This window comes from Crinia signifera, chromosome 6 (genome assembly GCF_055691185.1).
Source record: "Crinia signifera chromosome 6, ASM5569118v1, whole genome shotgun sequence".
NCBI lineage: Eukaryota > Metazoa > Chordata > Amphibia > Anura > Myobatrachidae > Crinia > Crinia signifera.
Window position 1 is genome coordinate 217,770,446 of NC_139222.1, and position 21,329 is coordinate 217,791,774.

The 21,329-nt window shown below is 44.7% G+C and overlaps 11 non-coding genes and 1 pseudogene across 11 annotated transcripts; all 12 read left to right on the forward strand.

Moving 5' to 3' along the window:
* The first annotated feature begins 40 nt into the window (after nt 1-40).
* On the forward strand, nt 41-231 carry LOC146012194 (U2 spliceosomal RNA). Its single transcript, XR_014445367.1, has one exon. It is a non-coding gene; the product is annotated as a U2 spliceosomal RNA (small nuclear RNA).
* Nucleotides 232-1,605: 1,374 nt separating this feature from the next.
* LOC146012195 (U2 spliceosomal RNA) lies at nt 1,606-1,796 on the forward strand. Its single transcript, XR_014445368.1, has one exon. It is a non-coding gene; the product is annotated as a U2 spliceosomal RNA (small nuclear RNA).
* A 1,389-nt stretch (nt 1,797-3,185) lies between these two features.
* Nucleotides 3,186-3,376, forward strand: LOC146012196 (U2 spliceosomal RNA). Its single transcript, XR_014445369.1, has one exon. It is a non-coding gene; the product is annotated as a U2 spliceosomal RNA (small nuclear RNA).
* Nucleotides 3,377-4,763: 1,387 nt separating this feature from the next.
* Nucleotides 4,764-4,954, forward strand: LOC146012198 (U2 spliceosomal RNA). Its single transcript, XR_014445370.1, has one exon. It is a non-coding gene; the product is annotated as a U2 spliceosomal RNA (small nuclear RNA).
* A 2,957-nt stretch (nt 4,955-7,911) lies between these two features.
* Nucleotides 7,912-8,106, forward strand: LOC146012622 (U2 spliceosomal RNA). The gene has a single exon (XR_014445767.1). It is a non-coding gene; the product is annotated as a U2 spliceosomal RNA (small nuclear RNA).
* Nucleotides 8,107-9,494: 1,388 nt separating this feature from the next.
* LOC146012199 (U2 spliceosomal RNA) lies at nt 9,495-9,685 on the forward strand. Its single transcript, XR_014445371.1, has one exon. It is a non-coding gene; the product is annotated as a U2 spliceosomal RNA (small nuclear RNA).
* Nucleotides 9,686-11,072: 1,387 nt separating this feature from the next.
* On the forward strand, nt 11,073-11,263 carry LOC146012200 (U2 spliceosomal RNA). The gene has a single exon (XR_014445372.1). It is a non-coding gene; the product is annotated as a U2 spliceosomal RNA (small nuclear RNA).
* Nucleotides 11,264-12,647: 1,384 nt separating this feature from the next.
* Nucleotides 12,648-12,838, forward strand: LOC146012201 (U2 spliceosomal RNA). The gene has a single exon (XR_014445373.1). It is a non-coding gene; the product is annotated as a U2 spliceosomal RNA (small nuclear RNA).
* Nucleotides 12,839-14,212: 1,374 nt separating this feature from the next.
* LOC146012202 (U2 spliceosomal RNA) lies at nt 14,213-14,403 on the forward strand. Its single transcript, XR_014445374.1, has one exon. It is a non-coding gene; the product is annotated as a U2 spliceosomal RNA (small nuclear RNA).
* Nucleotides 14,404-15,791: 1,388 nt separating this feature from the next.
* LOC146012203 (U2 spliceosomal RNA) lies at nt 15,792-15,982 on the forward strand. Its single transcript, XR_014445375.1, has one exon. It is a non-coding gene; the product is annotated as a U2 spliceosomal RNA (small nuclear RNA).
* Nucleotides 15,983-17,369: 1,387 nt separating this feature from the next.
* On the forward strand, nt 17,370-17,560 carry LOC146012205 (U2 spliceosomal RNA). The gene has a single exon (XR_014445377.1). It is a non-coding gene; the product is annotated as a U2 spliceosomal RNA (small nuclear RNA).
* A 2,957-nt stretch (nt 17,561-20,517) lies between these two features.
* LOC146012666 (U2 spliceosomal RNA) lies at nt 20,518-20,721 on the forward strand (annotated as a pseudogene).
* Nucleotides 20,722-21,329: the final 608 nt, after the last annotated feature.

Below are 21,329 nucleotides of genomic sequence, written 5' to 3' on the forward strand. Positions count from 1 at the left end.
AATTCCGGTTCGCGCGCTTTGCTGGGACCCCATTCGGGTTATCGCTTCTCGGCCTTTTGGCTAAGATCAAGTGTAGTATCTGTTCTTATCAGTTTAATATCTGATACGCCCCCTATCTGGGGGCCATATATTAAATGGATTTTTAGAACAGGGAGATGGAAGAAGAGCTTGCTCTGTCCACTCCACGCATTGACCTGGTATTGCAGTACTTCCAGGACCGGTGCACCTTCCTAATCTGTTATCCAAAAAAAGACTATTTCCATTCCTGGCACTTAATTTGGAGTATCAATTGTTTGTGCACCTTTGTACTAACTTTGTATTTAGAAATGCATGCATTTGCTGCTTCAAGGTTTAACCCTTGTGCATAAATACTTTGAAATCCTGCCTCCAGTGTATCATTTTGTGACTATTTCTTGACTCCTTGAATTGTACTTTCTGGAATCGAGGCAGTTAAATATTTTTACGTGACACTACACTTGATATCAGCATATGCGGCCTAGCCAAAAGACCGGAAGCCTGCCTAAATTAAATGACTTATCAATCGCTGCGACCTCCCAAAAAATAGGCAAACACTATGTGACTTACCTACGATCTTTCCACGGAAACATCAACTGGATCACAGCAATGGCATTTTTGGACCCCCCTCCCTCTCCCTTTGAAATGGCTTGGTTTTTTTTTTGCTTTTTCTTTCTTGATCTCTTATATTTTTTTTCTTTTCTTTTTGCGCTCTCTTTTCTCTCTCTTTTGTTTTGGGAAATTTTTTTCCTCTTTCCTCTCTTTTGTTTTGGGAATTTTTTTTCCTCTTCCATTTTTTTTTGCCGAGCCCAACAATTGATGACCATTGAGAGGGGGATTTAGAAAAAGTATCACTTACCTTCTTCGGACCATCATTTGGGTGGTAACTGCCAATAAAAGAAAACATTGGCCCACCCAGCTCACCTACACATGACTGTCCTGTCTGCCTGTCTGTTCCAAGTGACTGTCTGGCTGTCAGGTTCCGCCGGATTCCGAGTGAGCAGCTTGTGATGTCATAGAGGGCAGATTGTGATGTCACACAAAGGGTCCTGCCACATGAATGCCTGTCCATCTGACTGTCTACTACTGCTGCTGAATGGGCTCAAAACAGGAAAGCCGTCATTGCACCTGATTGTGCAAGATTCCTCCTTCTCCTCTGCAGCAGCTAGCTGATTGATTTACTCAGCAGCAGTTCATCAGGGACACAGGCATGCAGCAGCAAAGAGCGAGGAGACAGCTGGCTGCTGCTGCTTGCCTGTTGGTCGTCTGCCTAGTGGGTGTGTGTCTGTTGACGCGACGTCAACAGACGGGGCGGAGCACATGCAAATTTGGCCTCCTACCCAGCTGAGGCACCCTGCCCGCCCGCCGACGACCTAATCACAAAATCAGTTGGATGGCTACTCGTCCTCCGGTCCCTGTCCAGCACTTCAAGTCCTATTCACACCTGCCGTACAGCCAGGTATCTTTCAGACTGCAACGACATAGAAGTGATGTGTGTGTGTTAGATGTGTCCGTGGTGCTGATCTCTTCTGCACCAGTGTTGGTGGCCGAATTCCGGTTCGCGCGCTTTGCTGGGACCCCATTCGGGTTATCGCTTCTCGGCCTTTTGGCTAAGATCAAGTGTAGTATCTGTTCTTATCAGTTTAATATCTGATACGCCCCCTATCTGGGGGCCATATATTAAATGGATTTTTAGAACAGGGAGATGGAAGAAGAGCTTGCTCTGTCCACTCCACGCATTGACCTGGTATTGCAGTACTTCCAGGACCGGTGCACCTTCCTAATCTGTTATCCAAAAATAGACTATTTCCATTCCTGGCACTTGATTTGGAGTATCAATTGTTTGTGCACCTTTGTACTAACTTTGTATTTAGAAATGCATGCATTTGCTGCTTCAAGGTTTAACCCTTGTGCATAAATACTTTGAAATCCTGCCTCCAGTGTATCATTTTGTGACTATTTCTTGACTCCTTGAATTGTACTTTCTGGAATCGAGGCAGTTAAATATTTTTACGTGACACTACACTTGATATCAGCATATGCGGCCTAGCCAAAAGACCGGAAGCCTGCCTAAATTAAAGGACTTATCAATCGCTGCGACCTCCCAATAAATATGCAAAGACTATGTGACTTACCTACGATCTTACCACGGAAACATCAACTGGATCACAGCAATGGCATTTTTGGACCCCCCCCCTCCCTCTCCATTTGAAATGGCTTGTTTTTTGTTTGTTTGTTTTTTTCCTTTTTTTTTTCTTGATCTCTTATATTTTTTTTCTTTTCTTTTTGCGCTCTCTTTTCTCTCTCTTTTGTTTTGGGATTTTTTTTTCCTCTTTTCTCTCTTTTGTTTTGGGAATTTTTTTTCCTCTTCCATTTTTTTCCGAGCCCAACAATTGATGATCATTGAGAGGGGGATTTAGAAAAAGTATCACTTACCTTCTTCGGACCATCATTTGGGTGGTAACTGCCAATAAAAGAAAACATTGGCCCACCCAGTTCACCTACACATGACTGTCCTGTCTGCCTGTCTGTTCCAAGTGACTGTCTGGCTGTCAGGTTCCGCCGGATTCCGAGTGAGCAGCTTGTGATGTCATAGAGGGCAGATTGTGATGTCACACAAAGGGTCCTGCCTCATGAATGCCTGTCCATCTGACTGTCTACTACTGCTGCTGAATGGGCTCAAAACAGGAAAGCCGTCATTGCAACTGATGTTGCAAGATTCCTCCTTCTCCTCTGCAGCAGCTAGCTGATTGATTTAGTCAGCAGCAGTTCGTCAGGGACACAGGCATGCAGCAGCAAAGAGCGAGGAGACAGCTGGCTGCTGCTGCTTGCCTGTTGGTCGTCTGCCTAGTGGGTGTGTGTCTGTAGTTGACGCGACGTCAACAGACGGGGCGGAGCACATGCAAGTTCGGCCTCCTACCCAGCTGAGGCTCCCTGCCCGCCCGCCGACGACCTAATCACAAAATCAGTTGGATGGCTACTCGTCCTCCGGTCCCTGTCCAGCACTTCAAGTCCTATTCACACCTGCCGTACAGCCAGGTATCTTTCAGACTGCAACGACAAAGAAGTGATGTGTGTGTGTTAGATGTGTCCGTGGTGCTGATCTCTTCTCCACCAGTGTTGGTGGCCGAATTCCGGTTCGCGCGCTTTGCTGGGACCCCATTCGGGTTATCGCTTCTCGGCCTTTTGGCTAAGATCAAGTGTAGTATCTGTTCTTATCAGTTTAATATCTGATACGCCCCCTATCTGGGGGCCATATATTAAATGGATTTTTAGAACAGGGAGATGGAAGAAGAGCTTGCTCTGTCCACTCCACGCATTGACCTGGTATTGCAGTACTTCCAGGACCGGTGCACCTTCCTAATCTGTTATCCAAAAATAGACTATTTCCATTCCTGGCACTTGATTTGGAGTATCAATTGTTTGTGCACCTTTGTACTAACTTTGTATTTAGAAATGCATGCATTTGCTGCTGCAAGGTTTAACCCTTGTGCATAAATACTTTGAAATCCTGCCTCCAGTGTATCATTTTGTGACTATTTCTTGACTCCTTGAATTGTACTTTCTGGAATCGAGGCAGTTAAATATTTTTACGTGACACTACACTTGATATCAGCATATGCGGCCTAGCCAAAAGACCGGAAGCCTGCCTAAATTAAAGGACTTATCAATCGCTGCGACCTCCCAATAAATATGCAAAGACTATGTGACTTACCTACGATCTTACCACGGAAACATCAACTGGATCACAGCAATGGCATTTTTGGACCCCCCCTCCCTCTCCATTTGAAATGGCTTGTTTTTTGTTTGTTTGTTTTTTTCCTTTTTTTTTTCTTGATCTCTTATATTTTTTTTCTTTTCTTTTTGCGCTCTCTTTTCTCTCTCTTTTGTTTTGGGATTTTTTTTTCCTCTTTTCTCTCTTTTGTTTTGGGAATTTTTTTTCCTCTTCCATTTTTTTCCGAGCCCAACAATTGATGATCATTGAGAGGGGGATTTAGAAAAAGTATCACTTACCTTCTTCGGACCATCATTTGGGTGGTAACTGCCAATAAAAGAAAACATTGGCCCACCCAGCTCACCTACACATGACTGTCCTGTCTGCCTGTCTGTTCCAAGTGACTGTCTGGCTGTCAGGTTCCGCCGGATTCCGAGTGAGCAGCTTGTGATGTCATAGAGGGCAGATTGTGATGTCACACAAAGGGTCCTGCCTCATGAATGCCTGTCCATCTGACTGTCTACTACTGCTGCTGAATGGGCTCAAAACAGGAAAGCCGTCATTGCAACTGATGTTGCAAGATTCCTCCTTCTCCTCTGCAGCAGCTAGCTGATTGATTTAGTCAGCAGCAGTTCGTCAGGGACACAGGCATGCAGCAGCAAAGAGCGAGGAGACAGCTGGCTGCTGCTGCTTGCCTGTTGGTCGTCTGCCTAGTGGGTGTGTGTCTGTAGTTGACGCGACGTCAACAGACGGGGCGGAGCACATGCAAGTTCGGCCTCCTACCCAGCTGAGGCTCCCTGCCCGCCCGCCGACGACCTAATCACAAAATCAGTTGGATGGCTACTCGTCCTCCGGTCCCTGTCCAGCACTTCAAGTCCTATTCACACCTGCCGTACAGCCAGGTATCTTTCAGACTGCAACGACAAAGAAGTGATGTGTGTGTGTTAGATGTGTCCGTGGTGCTGATCTCTTCTCCACCAATGTTGGTGGCCGAATTCCGGTTCGCGCGCTTTGCTGGGACCCCATTCGGGTTATCGCTTCTCGGCCTTTTGGCTAAGATCAAGTGTAGTATCTGTTCTTATCAGTTTAATATCTGATACGCCCCCTATCTGGGGGCCATATATTAAATGGATTTTTAGAACAGGGAGATGGAAGAAGAGCTTGCTCTGTCCACTCCACGCATTGACCTGGTATTGCAGTACTTCCAGGACCGGTGCACCTTCCTAATCTGTTATCCAAAAATAGACTATTTCCATTCCTGGCACTTGATTTGGAGTATCAATTGTTTGTGCACCTTTGTACTAACTTTGTATTTAGAAATGCATGCATTTGCTGCTGCAAGGTTTAACCCTTGTGCATAAATACTTTGAAATCCTGCCTCCAGTGTATCATTTTGTGACTATTTCTTGACTCCTTGAATTGTACTTTCTGGAATCGAGGCAGTTAAATATTTTTACGTGACACTACACTTGATATCAGCATATGCGGCCTAGCCAAAAGACCGGAAGCCTGCCTAAATTAAAGGACTTATCAATCGCTGCGACCTCCCAATAAATATGCAAAGACTATGTGACTTACCTACGATCTTACCACGGAAACATCAACTGGATCACAGCAATGGCATTTTTGGACCCCCCCTCCCTCTCCATTTGAAATGGCTTGTTTTTTGTTTGTTTGTTTTTTTCCTTTTTTTTTTCTTGATCTCTTATATTTTTTTTCTTTTCTTTTTGCGCTCTCTTTTCTCTCTCTTTTGTTTTGGGATTTTTTTTTCCTCTTTTCTCTCTTTTGTTTTGGGAATTTTTTTTCCTCTTCCATTTTTTTCCGAGCCCAACAATTGATGATCATTGAGAGGGGGATTTAGAAAAAGTATCACTTACCTTCTTCGGACCATCATTTGGGTGGTAACTGCCAATAAAAGAAAACATTGGCCCACCCAGCTCACCTACACATGACTGTCCTGTCTGCCTGTCTGTTCCAAGTGACTGTCTGGCTGTCAGGTTCCGCCGGATTCCGAGTGAGCAGCTTGTGATGTCATAGAGGGCAGATTGTGATGTCACACAAAGGGTCCTGCCTCATGAATGCCTGTCCATCTGACTGTCTACTACTGCTGCTGAATGGGCTCAAAACAGGAAAGCCGTCATTGCAACTGATGTTGCAAGATTCCTCCTTCTCCTCTGCAGCAGCTAGCTGATTGATTTAGTCAGCAGCAGTTCGTCAGGGACACAGGCATGCAGCAGCAAAGAGCGAGGAGACAGCTGGCTGCTGCTGCTTGCCTGTTGGTCGTCTGCCTAGTGGGTGTGTGTCTGTAGTTGACGCGACGTCAACAGACGGGGCGGAGCACATGCAAGTTCGGCCTCCTACCCAGCTGAGGCTCCCTGCCCGCCCGCCGACGACCTAATCACAAAATCAGTTGGATGGCTACTCGTCCTCCGGTCCCTGTCCAGCACTTCAAGTCCTATTCACACCTGCCGTACAGCCAGGTATCTTTCAGACTGCAACGACAAAGAAGTGATGTGTGTGTGTTAGATGTGTCCGTGGTGCTGATCTCTTCTCCACCAGTGTTGGTGGCCGAATTAAGGTTCACGCGCTTTGCTGGGACCCCATTCGGGTTATCGCTTCTCGGCCTTTTGGCTAAGATCAAGTGTAGGATCTGCTGCCTTGGTCGAGGCTGGGGGCGATTGGGGGGCTCTTCATGATGGAGGTCCCCTGAGAACGGGAAGGCGAGTGGAAGTATTGGAATTTGATCGTGTCAAGATGGTGCGGAATACTTTTCGTTTGGAGGTCGATCTGGCCTTGAGGAAGGATGTGGACCTGACATTCATCATGGAAAAAATTTTGGTGGAGGTAGCTGGACTTGAAAAGAAAGACATTTTTTGTCTGCAAGATTTCCAGAAAGTTGGTATGTACGATATTACCTTGTACGAAATGAATCGTTGTCTTGATGCCTGTGGGAAGTTAAAAGACTGTATTAAGGGGGCTAACTCCATCATGGATGGAGTAAAGCTCACTGAACTGTTCTTTGCTCTGCAAAGGCCCATGTTTGTGCATCTGTATGATCCGTACACAGATGTGAATTTGGTCATATCTTTTCTGCAGCAATATTGTACAGAGATTAAAGGAGGAGAGCGCATGGAAAATTCCTTTGGGATTTTTAATGGCAAGATAAAGTTCTTTGTCAAATTTAAGCCAGAGCCCGGTGGGATAGGAGGGGTTAAACACCCTCCTGCAAGCTTTAACATAGGAGGGAAACGTGGTTTTCTGTACTATCCAGGCCAGCCTACATATTGTAGAAAGTGTTTCTGTTATGGACATGTTCAGAACGAGTGTTCAGAAGGAAAGAAATGTAGGAAGTGTAAGAAAACAGGGCATATGGCTGGTGAATGTACAGAAATATGTAAATGTGATATTTGTGGAGCTGCAGATCATATGGCAAGGAGCTGCCCAGTTTTTAAAAAGCAGCAGGAATTATATACAGAAGGAAGCCAGTCTGGTAAAACAGCAGAGGAATGTCAGCCAGAGCAGTCAGATGAAGATACAATGGAGACAGTGAGTGAATGTAGTTTGCCAGAAGAGGAGGTGAAGAAGATGGCAGAGGTGAAAGTTAAGGTGGTAAATGTCCAGGAAAAAGAGGAAGAGGAGATTGGAAAGAAAAAGCCTAGGAAAGAAGAAAGTATATCTGAGAGTGTGGAGGTTAAAGTGTTAAAAGAGAAAAAGAAAATCAGGAAGCATGTTATTCGCATAGAAATGATTCCAGAAAATTTGGCTAAATATTTCTTGAGAAGTGGAATACCAAGGATTCAGGACCGTTTTCTTGATGTGGAAGATTATTGGTCAATAGAGTACTTTAAAGAGAAATATGGACATGTCATAGAAGAAATAGAGTTTGTGACTTAAAATGGTTGCTGTGTGTTTTGTTTCAAAATGTTAAAAAGCGTCCCTTGTGGATAAACGTTGATTAATTTGGTTATATTGCTTTGAGAATATTGTTTTAAAATGGCCCCCAGGCTTAGTGTTTGGGGTGTGACTGTTTGGGGAGGTGCACCGAAAAGGAGGTGTGGTTAATGCAAATTATGCTAGTCTCAATAAGTTAAAAAGTTATGCAAAATAAAGACCAGGATGATGATTTGGAGAGATGTGCTTGAGGGCGCATGGTGATGAGTGAGTTCCTTTTGGAACAATGCATTATTTCTCTAACCTGATGGTTTAAAAAAAAAAAAAAAAAATCTGTTCTTATCAGTTTAATATCTGATACGCCCCCTATCTGGGGGCCATATATTAAATGGATTTTTAGAACAGGGAGATGGAAGAAGAGCTTGCTCTGTCCACTCCACGCATTGACCTGGTATTGCAGTACTTCCAGGACCGGTGCACCTTCCTAATCTGTTATCCAAAAATAGACTATTTCCATTCCTGGCACTTGATTTGGAGTATCAATTGTTTGTGCACCTTTGTACTAACTTTGTATTTAGAAATGCATGCATTTGCTGCTTCAAGGTTTAACCCTTGTGCATAAATACTTTGAAATCCTGCCTCCAGTGTATCATTTTGTGACTATTTCTTGACTCCTTGAATTGTACTTTCTGGAATCGAGGCAGTTAAATATTTTTACGTGACACTACACTTGATATCAGCATATGCGGCCTAGCCAAAAGACCGGAAGCCTGCCTAAATTAAAGGACTTATCAATCGCTGCGACCTCCCAATAAATATGCAAAGACTATGTGACTTACCTACGATCTTACCACGGAAACATCAACTGGATCACAGCAATGGCATTTTTGGACCCCCCCCTCCCTCTCCATTTGAAATGGCTTGTTTTTTGTTTGTTTGTTTTTTTCCTTTTTTTTTTCTTGATCTCTTATATTTTTTTTCTTTTCTTTTTGCGCTCTCTTTTCTCTCTCTTTTGTTTTGGGATTTTTTTTCCCTCTTTTCTCTCTTTTGTTTTGGGAATTTTTTTTCCTCTTCCATTTTTTTCCGAGCCCAACAATTGATGATCATTGAGAGGGGGATTTAGAAAAAGTATCACTTACCTTCTTCGGACCATCATTTGGGTGGTAACTGCCAATAAAAGAAAACATTGGCCCACCCAGCTCACCTACACATGACTGTCCTGTCTGCCTGTCTGTTCCAAGTGACTGTCTGGCTGTCAGGTTCCGCCGGATTCCGAGTGAGCAGCTTGTGATGTCATAGAGGGCAGATTGTGATGTCACACAAAGGGTCCTGCCTCATGAATGCCTGTCCATCTGACTGTCTACTACTGCTGCTGAATGGGCTCAAAACAGGAAAGCCGTCATTGCAACTGATGTTGCAAGATTCCTCCTTCTCCTCTGCAGCAGCTAGCTGATTGATTTAGTCAGCAGCAGTTCGTCAGGGACACAGGCATGCAGCAGCAAAGAGCGAGGAGACAGCTGGCTGCTGCTGCTTGCCTGTTGGTCGTCTGCCTAGTGGGTGTGTGTCTGTAGTTGACGCGACGTCAACAGACGGGGCGGAGCACATGCAAGTTCGGCCTCCTACCCAGCTGAGGCTCCCTGCCCGCCCGCCGACGACCTAATCACAAAATCAGTTGGATGGCTACTCGTCCTCCGGTCCCTGTCCAGCACTTCAAGTCCTATTCACACCTGCCGTACAGCCAGGTATCTTTCAGACTGCAACGACAAAGAAGTGATGTGTGTGTGTTAGATGTGTCCGTGGTGCTGATCTCTTCTCCACCAGTGTTGGTGGCCGAATTCCGGTTCGCGCGCTTTGCTGGGACCCCATTCGGGTTATCGCTTCTCGGCCTTTTGGCTAAGATCAAGTGTAGTATCTGTTCTTATCAGTTTAATATCTGATACGCCCCCTATCTGGGGGCCATATATTAAATGGATTTTTAGAACAGGGAGATGGAAGAAGAGCTTGCTCTGTCCACTCCACGCATTGACCTGGTATTGCAGTACTTCCAGGACCGGTGCACCTTCCTAATCTGTTATCCAAAAATAGACTATTTCCATTCCTGGCACTTGATTTGGAGTATCAATTGTTTGTGCACCTTTGTACTAACTTTGTATTTAGAAATGCATGCATTTGCTGCTTCAAGGTTTAACCCTTGTGCATAAATACTTTGAAATCCTGCCTCCAGTGTATCATTTTGTGACTATTTCTTGACTCCTTGAATTGTACTTTCTGGAATCGAGGCAGTTAAATATTTTTACGTGACACTACACTTGATATCAGCATATGCGGCCTAGCCAAAAGACCGGAAGCCTGCCTAAATTAAAGGACTTATCAATCGCTGCGACCTCCCAATAAATATGCAAAGACTATGTGACTTACCTACGATCTTACCACGGAAACATCAACTGGATCACAGCAATGGCATTTTTGGACCCCCCCTCCCTCTCCATTTGAAATGGCTTGTTTTTTGTTTGTTTGTTTTTTTCCTTTTTTTTTTCTTGATCTCTTATATTTTTTTTCTTTTCTTTTTGCGCTCTCTTTTCTCTCTCTTTTGTTTTGGGATTTTTTTTTCCTCTTTTCTCTCTTTTGTTTTGGGAATTTTTTTTCCTCTTCCATTTTTTTCCGAGCCCAACAATTGATGATCATTGAGAGGGGGATTTAGAAAAAGTATCACTTACCTTCTTCGGACCATCATTTGGGTGGTAACTGCCAATAAAAGAAAACATTGGCCCACCCAGCTCACCTACACATGACTGTCCTGTCTGCCTGTCTGTTCCAAGTGACTGTCTGGCTGTCAGGTTCCGCCGGATTCCGAGTGAGCAGCTTGTGATGTCATAGAGGGCAGATTGTGATGTCACACAAAGGGTCCTGCCTCATGAATGCCTGTCCATCTGACTGTCTACTACTGCTGCTGAATGGGCTCAAAACAGGAAAGCCGTCATTGCAACTGATGTTGCAAGATTCCTCCTTCTCCTCTGCAGCAGCTAGCTGATTGATTTAGTCAGCAGCAGTTCGTCAGGGACACAGGCATGCAGCAGCAAAGAGCGAGGAGACAGCTGGCTGCTGCTGCTTGCCTGTTGGTCGTCTGCCTAGTGGGTGTGTGTCTGTAGTTGACGCGACGTCAACAGACGGGGCGGAGCACATGCAAGTTCGGCCTCCTACCCAGCTGAGGCTCCCTGCCCGCCCGCCGACGACCTAATCACAAAATCAGTTGGATGGCTACTCGTCCTCCGGTCCCTGTCCAGCACTTCAAGTCCTATTCACACCTGCCGTACAGCCAGGTATCTTTCAGACTGCAACGACAAAGAAGTGATGTGTGTGTGTTAGATGTGTCCGTGGTGCTGATCTCTTCTCCACCAGTGTTGGTGGCCGAATTCCGGTTCGCGCGCTTTGCTGGGACCCCATTCGGGTTATCGCTTCTCGGCCTTTTGGCTAAGATCAAGTGTAGTATCTGTTCTTATCAGTTTAATATCTGATACGCCCCCTATCTGGGGGCCATATATTAAATGGATTTTTAGAACAGGGAGATGGAAGAAGAGCTTGCTCTGTCCACTCCACGCATTGACCTGGTATTGCAGTACTTCCAGGACCGGTGCACCTTCCTAATCTGTTATCCAAAAATAGACTATTTCCATTCCTGGCACTTGATTTGGAGTATCAATTGTTTGTGCACCTTTGTACTAACTTTGTATTTAGAAATGCATGCATTTGCTGCTTCAAGGTTTAACCCTTGTGCATAAATACTTTGAAATCCTGCCTCCAGTGTATCATTTTGTGACTATTTCTTGACTCCTTGAATTGTACTTTCTGGAATCGAGGCAGTTAAATATTTTTACGTGACACTACACTTGATATCAGCATATGCGGCCTAGCCAAAAGACCGGAAGCCTGCCTAAATTAAAGGACTTATCAATCGCTGCGACCTCCCAATAAATATGCAAAGACTATGTGACTTACCTACGATCTTACCACGGAAACATCAACTGGATCACAGCAATGGCATTTTTGGACCCCCCCTCCCTCTCCATTTGAAATGGCTTGTTTTTTGTTTGTTTGTTTTTTTCCTTTTTTTTTTCTTGATCTCTTATATTTTTTTTCTTTTCTTTTTGCGCTCTCTTTTCTCTCTCTTTTGTTTTGGGATTTTTTTTTCCTCTTTTCTCTCTTTTGTTTTGGGAATTTTTTTTCCTCTTCCATTTTTTTCCGAGCCCAACAATTGATGATCATTGAGAGGGGGATTTAGAAAAAGTATCACTTACCTTCTTCGGACCATCATTTGGGTGGTAACTGCCAATAAAAGAAAACATTGGCCCACCCAGCTCACCTACACATGACTGTCCTGTCTGCCTGTCTGTTCCAAGTGACTGTCTGGCTGTCAGGTTCCGCCGGATTCCGAGTGAGCAGCTTGTGATGTCATAGAGGGCAGATTGTGATGTCACACAAAGGGTCCTGCCACATGAATGCCTGTCCATCTGACTGTCTACTACTGCTGCTGAATGGGCTCAAAACAGGAAAGCCGTCATTGCACCTGATTGTGCAAGATTCCTCCTTCTCCTCTGCAGCAGCTAGCTGATTGATTTACTCAGCAGCAGTTCGTCAGGGACACAGGCATGCAGCAGCAAAGAGCGAGGAGACAGCTGGCTGCTGCTGCTTGCCTGTTGGTCGTCTGCCTAGTGGGTGTGTGTCTGTTGACGCGACGTCAACAGACGGGGCGGAGCACATGCAAATTTGGCCTCCTACCCAGCTGAGGCACCCTGCCCGCCCGCCGACGACCTAATCACAAAATCAGTTGGATGGCTACTCGTCCTCCGGTCCCTGTCCAGCACTTCAAGTCCTATTCACACCTGCCGTACAGCCAGGTATCTTTCAGACTGCAACGACATAGAAGTGATGTGTGTGTGTTAGATGTGTCCGTGGTGCTGATCTCTTCTGCACCAGTGTTGGTGGCCGAATTCCGGTTCGCGCGCTTTGCTGGGACCCCATTCGGGTTATCGCTTCTCGGCCTTTTGGCTAAGATCAAGTGTAGTATCTGTTCTTATCAGTTTAATATCTGATACGCCCCCTATCTGGGGGCCATATATTAAATGGATTTTTAGAACAGGGAGATGGAAGAAGAGCTTGCTCTGTCCACTCCACGCATTGACCTGGTATTGCAGTACTTCCAGGACCGGTGCACCTTCCTAATCTGTTATCCAAAAAAAGACTATTTCCATTCCTGGCACTTAATTTGGAGTATCAATTGTTTGTGCACCTTTGTACTAACTTTGTATTTAGAAATGCATGCATTTGCTGCTTCAAGGTTTAACCCTTGTGCATAAATACTTTGAAATCCTGCCTCCAGTGTATCATTTTGTGACTATTTCTTGACTCCTTGAATTGTACTTTCTGGAATCGAGGCAGTTAAATATTTTTACGTGACACTACACTTGATATCAGCATATGCGGCCTAGCCAAAAGACCGGAAGCCTGCCTAAATTAAATGACTTATCAATCGCTGCGACCTCCCAAAAAATAGGCAAACACTATGTGACTTACCTACGATCTTTCCACGGAAACATCAACTGGATCACAGCAATGGCATTTTTGGACCCCCCTCCCTCTCCCTTTGAAATGGCTTGGTTTTTTTTTTGCTTTTTCTTTCTTGATCTCTTATATTTTTTTTCTTTTCTTTTTGCGCTCTCTTTTCTCTCTCTTTTGTTTTGGGAAATTTTTTTCCTCTTTCCTCTCTTTTGTTTTGGGAATTTTTTTTCCTTTTCCATTTTTTTTTGCCGAGCCCAACAATTGATGACCATTGAGAGGGGGATTTAGAAAAAGTATCACTTACCTTCTTCGGACCATCATTTGGGTGGTAACTGCCAATAAAAGAAAACATTGGCCCACCCAGCTCACCTACACATGACTGTCCTGTCTGCCTGTCTGTTCCAAGTGACTGTCTGGCTGTCAGGTTCCGCCGGATTCCGAGTGAGCAGCTTGTGATGTCATAGAGGGCAGATTGTGATGTCACACAAAGGGTCCTGCCACATGAATGCCTGTCCATCTGACTGTCTACTACTGCTGCTGAATGGGCTCAAAACAGGAAAGCCGTCATTGCACCTGATTGTGCAAGATTCCTCCTTCTCCTCTGCAGCAGCTAGCTGATTGATTTACTCAGCAGCAGTTCGTCAGGGACACAGGCATGCAGCAGCAAAGAGCGAGGAGACAGCTGGCTGCTGCTGCTTGCCTGTTGGTCGTCTGCCTAGTGGGTGTGTGTCTGTTGACGCGACGTCAACAGACGGGGCGGAGCACATGCAAATTTGGCCTCCTACCCAGCTGAGGCACCCTGCCCGCCCGCCGACGACCTAATCACAAAATCAGTTGGATGGCTACTCGTCCTCCGGTCCCTGTCCAGCACTTCAAGTCCTATTCACACCTGCCGTACAGCCAGGTATCTTTCAGACTGCAACGACATAGAAGTGATGTGTGTGTGTTAGATGTGTCCGTGGTGCTGATCTCTTCTGCACCAGTGTTGGTGGCCGAATTCCGGTTCGCGCGCTTTGCTGGGACCCCATTCGGGTTATCGCTTCTCGGCCTTTTGGCTAAGATCAAGTGTAGTATCTGTTCTTATCAGTTTAATATCTGATACGCCCCCTATCTGGGGGCCATATATTAAATGGATTTTTAGAACAGGGAGATGGAAGAAGAGCTTGCTCTGTCCACTCCACGCATTGACCTGGTATTGCAGTACTTCCAGGACCGGTGCACCTTCCTAATCTGTTATCCAAAAATAGACTATTTCCATTCCTGGCACTTGATTTGGAGTATCAATTGTTTGTGCACCTTTGTACTAACTTTGTATTTAGAAATGCATGCATTTGCTGCTTCAAGGTTTAACCCTTGTGCATAAATACTTTGAAATCCTGCCTCCAGTGTATCATTTTGTGACTATTTCTTGACTCCTTGAATTGTACTTTCTGGAATCGAGGCAGTTAAATATTTTTACGTGACACTACACTTGATATCAGCATATGCGGCCTAGCCAAAAGACCGGAAGCCTGCCTAAATTAAAGGACTTATCAATCGCTGCGACCTCCCAATAAATATGCAAAGACTATGTGACTTACCTACGATCTTACCACGGAAACATCAACTGGATCACAGCAATGGCATTTTTGGACCCCCCCCTCCCTCTCCATTTGAAATGGCTTGTTTTTTGTTTGTTTGTTTTTTTCCTTTTTTTTTTCTTGATCTCTTATATTTTTTTTCTTTTCTTTTTGCGCTCTCTTTTCTCTCTCTTTTGTTTTGGGATTTTTTTTTCCTCTTTTCTCTCTTTTGTTTTGGGAATTTTTTTTCCTCTTCCATTTTTTTCCGAGCCCAACAATTGATGATCATTGAGAGGGGGATTTAGAAAAAGTATCACTTACCTTCTTCGGACCATCATTTGGGTGGTAACTGCCAATAAAAGAAAACATTGGCCCACCCAGTTCACCTACACATGACTGTCCTGTCTGCCTGTCTGTTCCAAGTGACTGTCTGGCTGTCAGGTTCCGCCGGATTCCGAGTGAGCAGCTTGTGATGTCATAGAGGGCAGATTGTGATGTCACACAAAGGGTCCTGCCTCATGAATGCCTGTCCATCTGACTGTCTACTACTGCTGCTGAATGGGCTCAAAACAGGAAAGCCGTCATTGCAACTGATGTTGCAAGATTCCTCCTTCTCCTCTGCAGCAGCTAGCTGATTGATTTAGTCAGCAGCAGTTCGTCAGGGACACAGGCATGCAGCAGCAAAGAGCGAGGAGACAGCTGGCTGCTGCTGCTTGCCTGTTGGTCGTCTGCCTAGTGGGTGTGTGTCTGTAGTTGACGCGACGTCAACAGACGGGGCGGAGCACATGCAAGTTCGGCCTCCTACCCAGCTGAGGCTCCCTGCCCGCCCGCCGACGACCTAATCACAAAATCAGTTGGATGGCTACTCGTCCTCCGGTCCCTGTCCAGCACTTCAAGTCCTATTCACACCTGCCGTACAGCCAGGTATCTTTCAGACTGCAACGACAAAGAAGTGATGTGTGTGTGTTAGATGTGTCCGTGGTGCTGATCTCTTCTCCACCAGTGTTGGTGGCCGAATTCCGGTTCGCGCGCTTTGCTGGGACCCCATTCGGGTTATCGCTTCTCGGCCTTTTGGCTAAGATCAAGTGTAGTATCTGTTCTTATCAGTTTAATATCTGATACGCCCCCTATCTGGGGGCCATATATTAAATGGATTTTTAGAACAGGGAGATGGAAGAAGAGCTTGCTCTGTCCACTCCACGCATTGACCTGGTATTGCAGTACTTCCAGGACCGGTGCACCTTCCTAATCTGTTATCCAAAAATAGACTATTTCCATTCCTGGCACTTGATTTGGAGTATCAATTGTTTGTGCACCTTTGTACTAACTTTGTATTTAGAAATGCATGCATTTGCTGCTGCAAGGTTTAACCCTTGTGCATAAATACTTTGAAATCCTGCCTCCAGTGTATCATTTTGTGACTATTTCTTGACTCCTTGAATTGTACTTTCTGGAATCGAGGCAGTTAAATATTTTTACGTGACACTACACTTGATATCAGCATATGCGGCCTAGCCAAAAGACCGGAAGCCTGCCTAAATTAAAGGACTTATCAATCGCTGCGACCTCCCAATAAATATGCAAAGACTATGTGACTTACCTACGATCTTACCACGGAAACATCAACTGGATCACAGCAATGGCATTTTTGGACCCCCCCTCCCTCTCCATTTGAAATGGCTTGTTTTTTGTTTGTTTGTTTTTTTCCTTTTTTTTTTCTTGATCTCTTATATTTTTTTTCTTTTCTTTTTGCGCTCTCTTTTCTCTCTCTTTTGTTTTGGGATTTTTTTTTCCTCTTTTCTCTCTTTTGTTTTGGGAATTTTTTTTCCTCTTCCATTTTTTTCCGAGCCCAACAATTGATGATCATTGAGAGGGGGATTTAGAAAAAGTATCACTTACCTTCTTCGGACCATCATTTGGGTGGTAACTGCCAATAAAAGAAAACATTGGCCCACCCAGCTCACCTACACATGACTGTCCTGTCTGCCTGTCTGTTCCAAGTGACTGTCTGGCTGTCAGGTTCCGCCGGATTCCGAGTGAGCAGCTTGTGATGTCATAGAGGGCAGATTGTGATGTCACACAAAGGGTCCTGCCTCATGAATGCCTGTCCATCTGACTGTCTACTACTGCTGCTGAATGGGCTCAAAACAGGAAAGCCGTCATTGCAACTGATGTTGCAAGATTCCTCCTTCTCCTCTGCAGCAGCTAGCTGATTGATTTAGTCAGCAGCAGTTCGTCAGGGACACAGGCATGCAGCAGCAAAGAGCGAGGAGACAGCTGGCTGCTGCTGCTTGCCTGTTGGTCGTCTGCCTAGTGGGTGTGTGTCTGTAGTTGACGCGACGTCAACAGACGGGGCGGAGCACATGCAAGTTCGGCCTCCTACCCAGCTGAGGCTCCCTGCCCGCCCGCCGACGACCTAATCACAAAATCAGTTGGATGGCTACTCGTCCTCCGGTCCCTGTCCAGCACTTCAAGTCCTATTCACACCTGCCGTACAGCCAGGTATCTTTCAGACTGCAACGACAAAGAAGTGATGTGTGTGTGTTAGATGTGTCCGTGGTGCTGATCTCTTCTCCACCAATGTTGGTGGCCGAATTCCGGTTCGCGCGCTTTGCTGGGACCCCATTCGGGTTATCGCTTCTCGGCCTTTTGGCTAAGATCAAGTGTAGTATCTGTTCTTATCAGTTTAATATCTGATACGCCCCCTATCTGGGGGCCATATATTAAATGGATTTTTAGAACAGGGAGATGGAAGAAGAGCTTGCTCTGTCCACTCCACGCATTGACCTGGTATTGCAGTACTTCCAGGACCGGTGCACCTTCCTAATCTGTTATCCAAAAATAGACTATTTCCATTCCTGGCACTTGATTTGGAGTATCAATTGTTTGTGCACCTTTGTACTAACTTTGTATTTAGAAATGCATGCATTTGCTGCTGCAAGGTTTAACCCTTGTGCATAAATACTTTGAAATCCTGCCTCCAGTGTATCATTTTGTGACTATTTCTTGACTCCTTGAATTGTACTTTCTGGAATCGAGGCAGTTAAATATTTTTACGTGACACTACACTTGATATCAGCATATGCGGCCTAGCCAAAAGACCGGAAGCCTGCCTAAATTAAAGGACTTATCAATCGCTGCGACCTCCCAATAAATATGCAAAGACTATGTGACTTACCTACGATCTTACCACGGAAACATCAACTGGATCACAGCAATGGCATTTTTGGACCCCCCCTCCCTCTCCATTTGAAATGGCTTGTTTTTTGTTTGTTTGTTTTTTTCCTTTTTTTTTTCTTGATCTCTTATATTTTTTTTCTTTTCTTTTTGCGCTCTCTTTTCTCTCTCTTTTGTTTTGGGATTTTTTTTCCTCTTTTCTCTCTTTTGTTTTGGGAATTTTTTTTCCTCTTCCATTTTTTTCCGAGCCCAACAATTGATGATCATTGAGAGGGGGATTTAGAAAAAGTATCACTTACCTTCTTCGGACCATCATTTGGGTGGTAACTGCCAATAAAAGAAAACATTGGCCCACCCAGCTCACCTACACATGACTGTCCTGTCTGCCTGTCTGTTCCAAGTGACTGTCTGGCTGTCAGGTTCCGCCGGATTCCGAGTGAGCAGCTTGTGATGTCATAGAGGGCAGATTGTGATGTCACACAAAGGGTCCTGCCTCATGAATGCCTGTCCATCTGACTGTCTACTACTGCTGCTGAATGGGCTCAAAACAGGAAAGCCGTCATTGCAACTGATGTTGCAAGATTCCTCCTTCTCCTCTGCAGCAGCTAGCTGATTGATTTAGTCAGCAGCAGTTCGTCAGGGACACAGGCATGCAGCAGCAAAGAGCGAGGAGACAGCTGGCTGCTGCTGCTTGCCTGTTGGTCGTCTGCCTAGTGGGTGTGTGTCTGTAGTTGACGCGACGTCAACAGACGGGGCGGAGCACATGCAAAGTTCGGCCTCCTACCCAGCTGAGGCTCCCTGCCCGCCCGCCGACGACCTAATCACAAAATCAGTTGGATGGCTACTCGTCCTCCGGTCCCTGTCCAGCACTTCAAGTCCTATTCACACCTGCCGTACAGCCAGGTATCTTTCAGACTGCAACGACAAAGAAGTGATGTGTGTGTGTTAGATGTGTCCGTGGTGCTGATCTCTTCTCCACCAGTGTTGGTGGCCGAATTAAGGTTCACGCGCTTTGCTGGGACCCCATTCGGGTTATCGCTTCTCGGCCTTTTGGCTAAGATCAAGTGTAGGATCTGCTGCCTTGGTCGAGGCTGGGGGCGATTGGGGGGCTCTTCATGATGGAGGTCCCCTGAGAACGGGAAGGCGAGTGGAAGTATTGGAATTTGATCGTGTCAAGATGGTGCGGAATACTTTTCGTTTGGAGGTCGATCTGGCCTTGAGGAAGGATGTGGACCTGACATTCATCATGGAAAAAATTTTGGTGGAGGTAGCTGGACTTGAAAAGAAAGACATTTTTTGTCTGCAAGATTTCCAGAAAGTTGGTATGTACGATATTACCTTGTACGAAATGAATCGTTGTCTTGATGCCTGTGGGAAGTTAAAAGACTATATTAAGGGGGCTAACTCCATCATGGATGGAGTAAAGCTCACTGAACTGTTCTTTGCTCTGCAAAGGCCCATGTTTGTGCATCTGTATGATCCGTACACAGATGTGAATTTGGTCATATCTTTTCTGCAGCAATATTGTACAGAGATTAAAGGAGGAGAGCGCATGGAAAATTCCTTTGGGATTTTTAATGGCAAGATAAAGTTCTTTGTCAAATTTAAGCCAGAGCCCGGTGGGATAGGAGGGGTTAAACACCCTCCTGCAAGCTTTAACATAGGAGGGAAACGTGGTTTTCTGTACTATCCAGGCCAGCCTACATATTGTAGAAAGTGTTTCTGTTATGGACATGTTCAGAACGAGTGTTCAGAAGGAAAGAAATGTAGGAAGTGTAAGAAAACAGGGCATATGGCTGGTGAATGTACAGAAATATGTAAATGTGATATTTGTGGAGCTGCAGATCATATGGCAAGGAGCTGCCCAGTTTTTAAAAAGCAGCAGGAATTATATACAGAAGGAAGCCAGTCTGGTAAAACAGCAGAGGAATGTCAGCCAGAGCAGTCAGATGAAGATACAATGGAGACAGTGAGTGAATGTAGTTTGCCAGAAGAGGAGGTGAAGAAGATGGCAGAGGTGAAAGTTAAGGTGGTAAATGTCCAGGAAAAAGAGGAAGAGGAGATTGGAAAGAAAAAGCCTAGGAAAGAAGAAAGTATATCTGAGAGTGTGGAGGTTAAAGTGTTAAAAGAGAAAAAGAAAATCAGGAAGCATGTTATTCGCATAGAAATGATTCCAGAAAATTTGGCTAAATATTTCTTGAGAAGTGGAATACCAAGGATTCAGGACCGTTTTCTTGATGTGGAAGATTATTGGTCAATAGAGTACTTTAAAGAGAAATATGGACATGTCATAGAAGAAATAGAGTTTGTGACTTAAAATGGTTGCTGTGTGTTTTGTTTCAAAATGTTAAAAAGCGTCCCTTGTGGATAAACGTTGATTAATTTGGTTATATTGCTTTGAGAATATTGTTTTAAAATGGCCCCCAGGCTTAGTGTTTGGGGTGTGACTGTTTGGGGAGGTGCACCGAAAAGGAGGTGTGGTTAATGCAAATTATGCTAGTCTCAATAAGTTAAAAAGTTATGCAAAATAAAGACCAGGATGATGATTTGGAGAGATGTGCTTGAGGGCGCATGGTGATGAGTGAGTTCCTTTTGGAACAATGCATTATTTCTCTAACCTGATGGTTTAAAAAAAAAAAAAAAAAAAAAAAAAAATCTGTTCTTATCAGTTTAATATCTGATACGCCCCCTATCTGGGGGCCATATATTAAATGGATTTTTAGAACAGGGAGATGGAAGAAGAGCTTGCTCTGTCCACTCCACGCATTGACCTGGTATTGCAGTACTTCCAGGACCGGTGCACCTTCCTAATCTGTTATCCAAAAATAGACTATTTCCATTCCTGGCACTTGATTTGGAGTATCAATTGTTTGTGCACCTTTGTACTAACTTTGTATTTAGAAATGCATGCATTTGCTGCTTCAAGGTTTAACCCTTGTGCATAAATACTTTGAAATCCTGCCTCCAGTGTATCATTTTGTGACTATTTCTTGACTCCTTGAATTGTACTTTCTGGAATCGAGGCAGTTAAATATTTTTACGTGACACTACACTTGATATCAGCATATGCGGCCTAGCCAAAAGACCGGAAGCCTGCCTAAATTAAAGGACTTATCAATCGCTGCGACCTCCCAATAAATATGCAAAGACTATGTGACTTACCTACGATCTTACCACGGAAACATCAACTGGATCACAGCAATGGCATTTTTGGACCCCCCCCCTCCCTCTCCATTTGAAATGGCTTGTTTTTTGTTTGTTTGTTTTTTTCCTTTTTTTTTTCTTGATCTCTTATATTTTTTTTCTTTTCTTTTTGCGCTCTCTTTTCTCTCTCTTTTGTTTTGGGATTTTTTTTCCCTCTTTTCTCTCTTTTGTTTTGGGAATTTTTTTTCCTCTTCCATTTTTTTCCGAGCCCA